We start from the raw sequence: 9,959 nt of genomic DNA on the forward strand, positions 1-9,959 counted from the left end.
TCCTTCACAAGCTCATCATCGGTGAGATAGACTACTCTTACCTTGTCAATCACCTAAACGTCGCTGTCCCTAGAAGAACATTTGGACACTATGTGCCTTTCCACCTATCAACTTACCGACAAAATTTTGCTAAAAGTGATCCCTTGCGTAATTGGTGCTCGCTCTATAATGATTTGTATAACTGCATCAGCATGGAATATTATTTTACTGCTTTCCATAATTCAATACTCTCATATCTGACCTAAGGAAGATAACTCTAACAGCATCGCAATTTAAATGTTTCCCAAATAGTTCTCTAATCGAATTCTAACCTAGTTCTCTAATCTAGTTTTCGATTAGAGATGAAGTAGAGAACTGACGTTAGCTACTGTATATGCTGGGATGATAGTAGGGTGCTCCGCTAAACACATTGAAGGTCTTGTGTTAAAGTCCCTCACAAAGCAACATCAACAACTTAGAAAAAAGTTGTTTTAATTGGAAAACACGTTCTTCTAAGCGGTATTACCCCTAGGCAGTGGTTTTTGCAAACACCCGAATGTATTTCTGTCGGCATTATACATGTAGGTTTCGTTCCTCCAATTTGTAGGAGAAACTAAAAAGAAGCACAACGCAAATTGGAAGCGAAGTTTGGGCTAAAATTTCCTTGGAGGTAAAACGTGCCAAGTATTTTTTTTAAATAGCGGCACCGCTTCCCGAGGGTTTTCTAAAAAGCTCGATCAGTGCGACATCCAGCGACACCTATTGCCAAAGTAAAATCCTATTTTGGTAAAATATCGCCTCTTTAAAGGCCCTGAAAAACTTGCCATATTCATAACGCCAGATTCGTAACCATATTTTTACTTAATCATAGATAAATGTATATTGGCATCGCTTATTGGTGCCTTAACCTAAAAAATGTCATAACTTCATAAAATAAAAAATACGAAAAATTTCAAAATGAAAAATACAATCCCCAAAATGTGAATAAATTCGTCAACGCCAAAATTTATAGATCATGGATATGGCGGAAAACCAAAAACTAATAGGTTGGCTATGGTAACGTTATGACTAATGCGTTATTCAATGGCTTCAATAACCGATTATATTGACTTCCATAGAATCCGTTGGACCAGCTGTTTTACACGGAGTTTGCCAGGACCTTAAAGTAGTCATTCCGCAATTTTGTGTTCATCTCATGATCTATTCATACACGAGGGAACTTTAAAGTTGTGATCAAAGTTTAGTCTCACAATTATAACAATTTATTTGTAAATGATACAAGAAAAAAATATCATCATTTCGACAATTATAACAATTTATTTGTAAATGATACAAGAAAAAAATATCATCATTTCGACTGTTGAGCGGAATTCAACTGCTGTTTCGAAAACGCCCTATCTCATAATGTTTCGAAATTCGGCGCTCAGTCGAGTTAGGGTGATATTCCAATCAACAGTCAATTTATAATAACACCCTTCAATTCATCTTGTCTCTTATAAAGTTTAGAACATTTGGACTTGTTACATCTATATATACTACCGCGCTATTTGGAACCCTACCTTGTGCCACCGCACAAAGTCGGTCATTCAGAACGCCTCCTGCTCCAGAATCTCCCCGACATATATCTTCTCCACTTTGCCCAGCATACAAGGTTGTTGCTTTTAAAAGTGACGATAATGGTATATTCAAATCTTCATTCCTACATTGTTTTATTTTCACGCGCTTAGTTTTGAGAAGAAGAGAATGACATCCACCGTTTTCATCTAACCAGCCCCATCCACTAATTTGCAACCATTTGCCCGGTCTTAATTCATCATTGCAAAGTTCTATTTTTTCTACAGCATTAGTCGGGTCAAAGGGTTTATCCACTTTAACCACAGCTATATCCATAAATTTTCTTATTGGATCATAATCAGAATGAATATGTATTTCCTTCACACTGTGTCGTTGGCCTTCATCTTCGCATAAATTGGTTACGCCAGCTAGAATGGCGAGATCCTCCGAAAGTATTTCTTTTACGCAATGCGCCACTGTAACCACCGCTGTATAACTAACTATGGAACCAACACCTTCATAGGCGCCATAACGCAATATAGCAACTGTATGTCGGCTGCTCTCTATATTTATATCTTCGCCACGTATAATGCGAAATTCCGCATTCGTATAGCTTAAAACGCAGGTAAGCAGGACAAAGAGCAGTGCCAACCGATTTCGGAGATTCATTTAAGTTTAAAACTTCTGCTACCACTTTTTAAGTATAAAGTACACCGATATTAATTTTGTGGGCGCTATTTATACCCAATTGAGTCGTGTAAATAAAAAATTAGATTCCACGAATTTGAAATAACAAAAGTACATCTAAATTTAAGTTGAAGCTACTCAGAGTCAATCTTGTTATACTCAACGTGCTTTCCGCACAGAGTGTATTAACTTTGGTTACATAACGGGCATAAACGAATCGAGATAAATATAGACTCCCATACATCAAAATGCTGAGGATGAAAAAGGAATTGATTTAGTCATGTCCGTCAATCCGTCCGTCTATCTGTTGGTGCACACGATAACTTGAGTAAATATTGAGAATAAAATATTGCAATTTGGTATATGGGTTCCTTGGCGCTCATCTGTCATCGCTATTAAAAATGAGGGAAACCGGATGGTAACCGTGCCCACTTTTTACATATATAACATTTTGGAAACCCCATAAAACCTTATTTAGTAAATAATTCCCCTAGAATGTTAAAATTTGATGCGTGGACTGATATTAAGACTCTTGATTTTTATTGAAAATGGGCGTGGGAACGCCCACTTGTGATAAAATCAATTTTACAAATATTATTAATCATAAATTAAAAACCGTTAAACCTATCATAACAAAATTCGACAGAGAGGTTGCCTTCACTATAAAGAATGCTTCGAAGAGAAATTAACGAATTCGGGAAGGACCATGCCCATTTTTATATAAAAGATTTTTAAAAGGGTCGGTGACGAATAAAATAAGATATATCTTTGCAAAAAAGAGCTTTATAACAATGGTGTATCATTTTCCCAGTGAAATTATAATAAGAAAAAGAAAAAAATTTAAATTTTTGAGAATGGGCGTGGCACCTCCCCTTTTATGACCAAACAATTTTCTATGTTTCGGGAGCCATAACTCGAAGACATATTAAAGGATCGTTATAAGATTTGGTACACATATTATATAAAAGGTGTTTAAAAGGGTCGTAGATTAGAATAATAAGCTATATCTTAGCGAAAAATAGTTTTGTATCAATGATATTTCACTTATCAAGTTTTATTGTAAGATAAATTAGGGGACATTTTTTAATAGGCACTGCCACGCCCCTATTCCGATCAAGTATTACAAAACATTTCTAGAGCCTCAAAAAAATCCCTCGTAACCAAATTCGAAAAAGTAATTTATTTTAAATGAACTGTACAATTCAAACTCACGCTGAGTATATAATATTCGGTTACACCCAAACTTAGCCTTGCTTGTTTTTTTTTTTTTTTGTTTTAATTAGCTGAACAAACATATTTTGCTCTATCAAAATAACAAATTAGATGTAGGTTTTTATTGATATTCTAGCGAAATGAATTTACGCATTTTGCTATACTTTTTCAAAATAAAATTTCTTTGGAATCGTTTGTTTATTTATATGTGGGCAAATCCAAAATAATGTCCATCGCGAACCGAAAATCAAAAGTGGTCAGACTTTTTTCTATCACTTGGGATTAAAGGTCAAATATTTTTTCCCCTCATCCTGGACAGAGAAACATGATTACAAAGAAAGGCTTCATCGATTTTGCAAATTTGGATGTTTTACAAAACAAAATATAATAATAATATATGATGGTTAAATGGTTAAATATCTTATCCAAATTTCAATGGACTTATTATATTCGTGAGTTTTTGAACGCAAAATCACATATGGCCTCTTTAAATTTTGATTTATTTCGTACTTTTGTTGTTGTTGTTGTTGTTGGGGAGTGTTATGTTGTTGTTGTTGTTGTAGCAATGCTCGCCCCACCTAATAGCCGCGACCGATCACAAATTGTCATCAATATCCTCTAACGGGAGTCCAAGGAAACTTGCCGTTTCAACAGGGGTGGACCATAAGGAAAGGGGTGTTAGAGGCGTTGGTTCCACATTACAATTAAAGAGATGGTTGGTGTAATGTGGGGACACATTGCAAGCAGGGCATACATTTTGTATGTCGGGGTTGATTCTGGATAGGTAAGAGTTTAACCTGTTACAGTATCCAGAACGAAGTTGAGCAAGAGTGACACGCGTTTCCCTGGGGAGTATGCGTTCCTCTTCTGCGAGTTCTGGATATTTTTCTTCAAGTACTGGATTCACCGGACAATTCCCGACATAAAGGTCCGACGCCTGTCTATGGAGTTCACCAAGGACCTGCTTGTGTTTTTCCGCTTCATACGGCTGGGTTCTCAGGTGCCATATTTCCTCAAAATGCTTACGGAGATGACTCCTTAGGCCCCTAGGCGGTGCTGGTTCGTCAATCAGATGTCTGTTGGGATGCCGAGGTTTCTGGGTATTCAACAGAAACTGTTTGGTCAGCATCTCATTTCTCTCCCTGATGGGGAGTATTCTCGCCTCATTATGCAGATGGTGTTCTGGGGACATAAGAAGACAGCCCGTGGCGATTCTGAGAGCAGTATTTTGGCAGGCCTGTAGTTTCTTCCAGTGGGTGGTTTTTAGGCTTGGCGACCATATGGGTGACGCGTAGCACGTAATCGGCTGGCTAATTACTTTGTATGTGGTCAAGAGCGTTTCTTTATCTTTTCCCCAGGTACTGCCAGCAAGGGATTTGAGGATTTTATTACGGCTCTGAATTCTTGGAACAATTGCGATTGCGTGCGCACCAAAATGTAGATCCTGATCAAACGTCACACCCAAGATTTTGGGGTGTAGGACAGTCGGTAGCGTAGTGCCATCGACGTGGATGTTCAATATGGTCGACATTTGGGGCGTCCATGTTGTAAACAAGGTCGCGGAAGATTTAGTCGGTGACAATGCCAGGTTTCGCGAGGCGAAAAAACTGGAGAGATCAGGGAGATAGCCGTTTATTTTATTGCATAGCTCATCGATCTTTGGGCCTGGGCCTGTGGCCATTATTGTGCAGTCATCGGCGTAGGAAACGATTGTGACTCCTTCCGGTGGTGAAGGTAGCTTAGATATGTAGAAATTAAACAAAAGAGGCGATAGGACACCACCCTGTGGCACCCCTTGTTTAATTCTCCTTTGTTTTGATGTTTCGTTTCTGAATTGCACCGATGCCTGCCGACCACCCAGATAATTTGCGGTCCACCTTTTAAGACATGGGGGAAGGGTGGACCCTTCCAGGTCTTGCAGTAACGAGCCATGGTTGACCGTATCAAAAGCTTTTGATAGGTCTAACGCTACGAGTACTGTTCTATGGTGGGGATATTGATTCAAACCGCAATTTATCTGGGTGCTAATGACATTTAGCGCGGAGGTAGTGCTATGGAGTTTTCTGAAGCCATGCTGATGACGGGCTAGCTGCAAATGTGCTTGAAAATAAGGGAGAAAAATGGCTTCAAGCGTCTTTGCCACTGGCGATAGGAGAGATATCGGACGATATGACTCACCTACGTTAGCTGGTTTCCCAGGCTTTAGTAGCGGGACCACCTTGGCCATTTTCCATTTCTCGGGTATGACAAAGGTGGAGAGAGACAGGTTGAAGACATGCGCTAAATATTTGAAACCGTCTTTCCCTATGTTTTTAAGCATCGGCATAGCTTTGCCGTCTGGGCCCACTGCTTTGGATGGTTTAGCGCGACAAATGGCGTCCTCAACCTCTCTAGCGGTGATGGTAATTGGTGACGCGCTGAGTTTGTGTTTATGTGCGTGTCTATTGGCTCTCCGTCTATCTTTGTCGACCGTAGGATGCATTATATATTGTCGGCAGAAAGCGCTCGCGCATTTTTTCGTATCCGACAGCACCTTATCGCCAAAGGCGATGGAAACTTTGTCTTTGTGCTTAGTCGGATTCGATAGGGACTTTACGGTGGACCAAAGTTTACCTACACCGGTAGAGAGGTTACAACCTCTTAGGTGCTCTTCCCATTTCGCCCGCTTGTGTTCGTCCACAAGCAATCTGATGCGTTGGTTTATATCCCTTATTTGGGGGTCGCCTGGATCAAGGAGTCTTATAAGGTCGCGTTCCCTCGCTAAGCTCGCGGCCTCCGCCGGGAAGTGGGGCCGGATTTCGGGAATTCTCCCGGCGGGAATGAAATGTGCCGAGGCGGATTCAATGACCTTACGGAAGGCACGCTCCCCTTGGCGGGCATCAGTCGGGATAGGGAGGGCAGCAAAGCTGCTGTCTGTTGCAGATTTATATTCTTCCCACTTTCCTTTTTTGAAGTTTATGAAAGTGCGTTTTTCGGTGACGATGAAGTCGGCGGTACGCTCGAACGAAATAAGTATGGGCAGGTGGTCGGATGCCAATGTTACCATCGGCTGCCAGTTGACGCAGTTTACGAGTTCTGCGCTTACGATTGAGATATCTGGCGAGCTATGACAGCTTCCTACCATACGTGTGGGGGCGTCTCCGTTTATTGTGCAGAACGTCGTTTCGTCTATTTGATCCGCCAACATCTCACCCCTACTGTCGGCCCGCAAGTTTGAATGCCATAGGTCGTGATGGGCATTGAAATCGCATAAGATAATGCGATTGTTGCCAGTGAGTAAGGCCTCGATATTAGGGCGGTATCCACTGGGGCAACAGGTGACAGGAGGGATGTAGATGTTGATGATTTCTAGATTTGCATCGCCTGACCGGACAGATAGGCCTTGACGTTCTAAGACATTGTCACTGCGGTCGATGCCAGGATCAAATATATGATATTGCACAGAGTGGTGTATAATAAACGCGAGGCCGCCTCCATTTCCACTCTCGCGGTCTTTCCTGTGGACATTATAACCAGAGCAGGTCTGCAATGCAGATCTTGCTGTGAGTTTAGTCTCTTGAATCGCAGCAATGCGGATGTTGTGCCGCTTCATGAAATCGACTATCTCCGTAATCTTCCCAGTTAATCCATTACAGTTGAACTGCAGAATTCTGAAGTGCATGAGGGGTGACGCCGCCACTCTAGGGGTAAGTGAGGGGTGACTACGCCTAGGTTGTGGAAGGCCAGGACGCAATTGCTGTTGTGGCCTTGGGACTGGGCGCCCTTGGGCAAGCATTGGGGTACCCGGATGATTTGGGTTTGCGACCTGGCAACATGGCGCGATGAAACCCGTCGAGGGGTTGCCGTCGCGGAGACCAGAACATCTAGGAAAGTGGCACCACCCAAGGCAGGAGCTGCATTGAGCGGATGTCGCAAACCTATATATTCTGTGCTGGCAGACGGTGCAAACGGAGGCAGGGACTAAGAGTCTGTTTCCCTGACCTGCACGATTGCTGCCAGAAAGGAGGGGGGGGAGAAGAAGACGGGGAGTGTTATCGATGTTAATGGTCCTTTGCCGGATGCAGATCCGATACGTTCCGGTACCAAGCCCGACCATCTCGGCCATCTCTAGGGGCCCTTACACCCCTAGATCCATGAGGAGTTCGGGGTCGTCCGAGCCTCGGCTATTAATGATACAGAATTCGCCACGGATAGGTTAGGTTGATAATTGGGTTTGGAGAAGTTATATATTGCGCTGGTAACCTGAAAGTGTTACGCTACGAAACCCCTTGAAACTATTCGTTTTCTTAGTCGCCTCTTACGACAGGCATACCTAATATGGGTATATTCTAACCCCCTAACCCGCTGGGGGATTGTATTTTTGTTCTATTTCTTCCATAAAACGAGCATTTGTACATCGTTTAAGCTTATATCCAGCGTTTTAAAAAAATATTTCAGATTTCGAAAACTTACGGGCATTGGGTCTTTATTTCACCTTCTGTCTCTCATTTAAGGAATGTCAAATCTCCCCTTAGCTTCTTTAAGTTTTGCATACTTTCACAAGCATTAAAAAATTACGTATTGTTACGAATATTAGCAACACTAAGGGGTACTGCCATCTCTAAGCCGATGCTAAGCAGGGACTGTATATACAGGAATATTTCAATCATTATGTCTACACATATGTACGTACACACAGCGGAGAAGCAACGCACAAACACATGCAGATATCTTATCTTAAATATGCAGTTATAATTGTGGAAGTGTCGCTCACAAACACACGCGCATATGAGAGCTATACACGTACATCTGTAGTTATAATTATAGCAGATAACCAACTAGTAGATTCTAGAACAGAAGCGCCTAGAAGATGCAACGAGGAAATCAAAGAGTATAAAAGGCAGCAACAGTAGAGGCGCTACAATCAGTTTCGAATAAGCACGCTATCTGTCGAGCAATAGAAGTGTTATTTTGAAAGTACTTGAATAACAGCCATTTTGCATTATTAAATATTGGAGTTATTTATTCAACATTTTAGTGATTCGAACTTAGCAGAAGGTTGCAAATAAGAGGATTTGCAGTAAATTCGTTACAATTGGTGTCAGAAGAGGAATTGTTGAATAAATTCCGAAGATTGGGAATAAAACTTGGACATGGCAAAGTTGAGTGGATTGACGATCCAGCAACTGAAGAAGGAGTTGGTGAGCCATGAATTGAATACAACCGGCATTAAACTAGAACTTCAGGAACGACTACGACAGGCAATGGAATTAGAAGGAATTGACGTGGAAGAGTATGTCTTTCATCTTGATGGCGATGAAACAACAAAATTGGAGGAGAAAAATGAAACACTGCAGACAATGGCGAACATAGACCTGAACATGATATTGGCTACAATATCGGCACAAATGTCTGAAACATGTCATCTCAACTGGATGAACAGAAGACAAGTATTGCATCTCAACTGGAATCGCAGGAGACACGCATTACATCAAAGATGGAAACACAACTGAAAGAACAAGAGGCACACATAACAGTACAACTCGAAGCGCAAGAGGCCCGTATATCACCAAAACTCGAAGCGCGTATGGACGAGAAAATAACGCAGTTTGAGGAAAAAATCGAAGCCGAGGTGGATGCTTTGAGAGGTCGTATACAGGAGTTGCAATTAAATCGCCCACCTGTTTCAGCAAGCAATCCAAAGGTAAAACCACCATCCTTTGACGGCTCTGTTCCTTTCGAGGTATTCAAGCTTCAATTTGAGAAGACGTCAGCAGTGAACAAATGGAATGCTGAAGATAAAGTTGCTGCACTGTTCGTGGCATTGAAAGGGCCTGCAGCTGAAATCTTACAGACAATTCCAGAGTACGAACGGAACAACTATGACGCATTGATGGCCGCCGTAGAACGGCGATACGGAAGCGAACACAGGAAACAGATATATCAAATAGAATTGCAAAATCGTTACCAAAAAGCTAATGAGACTTTGCAAGAGTTTGCTTCGGATGTTGAAAGGATGGCTCATTTGGAAATTGCGGACGCACCCCTGGAATACACCGAGAGGGTAAAAATCCAGAGTTTTATAAATGGAATACGGGACGCCGAAACGAAGCATACGCAAACCCAAAGCCAACATTTGCTGAAACGGTATCACATGCACTGACTCAGGAAACAGCCTCACTTTTGAGTAAGCCAGCGTACAAAGCTCATCGCGTGGAAGTGGAAACACCAGACTGGGTAGACAGAATTTTGAAAGCACTGAAGGGGTTACAACACAAAAATGCCGCAGTTATGAAGTGTTTCAAGTGCGGTAACCCAAGTCACATTGCACGTCATTGCAGCACCGGTCCTGGTAGTTCCAACTTGGGTGGCCGTAAACACAAAGCAGGAGGAGATGAGCAACAGCGTGCCAGATGTAAAAATCGAGAGCTAGCTCCAGCTGTTGAATGTCCTGTGATATCTGTCTCGCAAATTGGAAGGAAATCAAGTGGTCTTAACGTCAGAGGAAATGTGGATGGCAAAGAACGTGCACTGACTGTCGATAAGGG

This window comes from Eurosta solidaginis, chromosome 2 (assembly GCF_040869045.1).
Source record: "Eurosta solidaginis isolate ZX-2024a chromosome 2, ASM4086904v1, whole genome shotgun sequence".
Classification (NCBI taxonomy): Eukaryota; Metazoa; Arthropoda; class Insecta; order Diptera; family Tephritidae; genus Eurosta; species Eurosta solidaginis.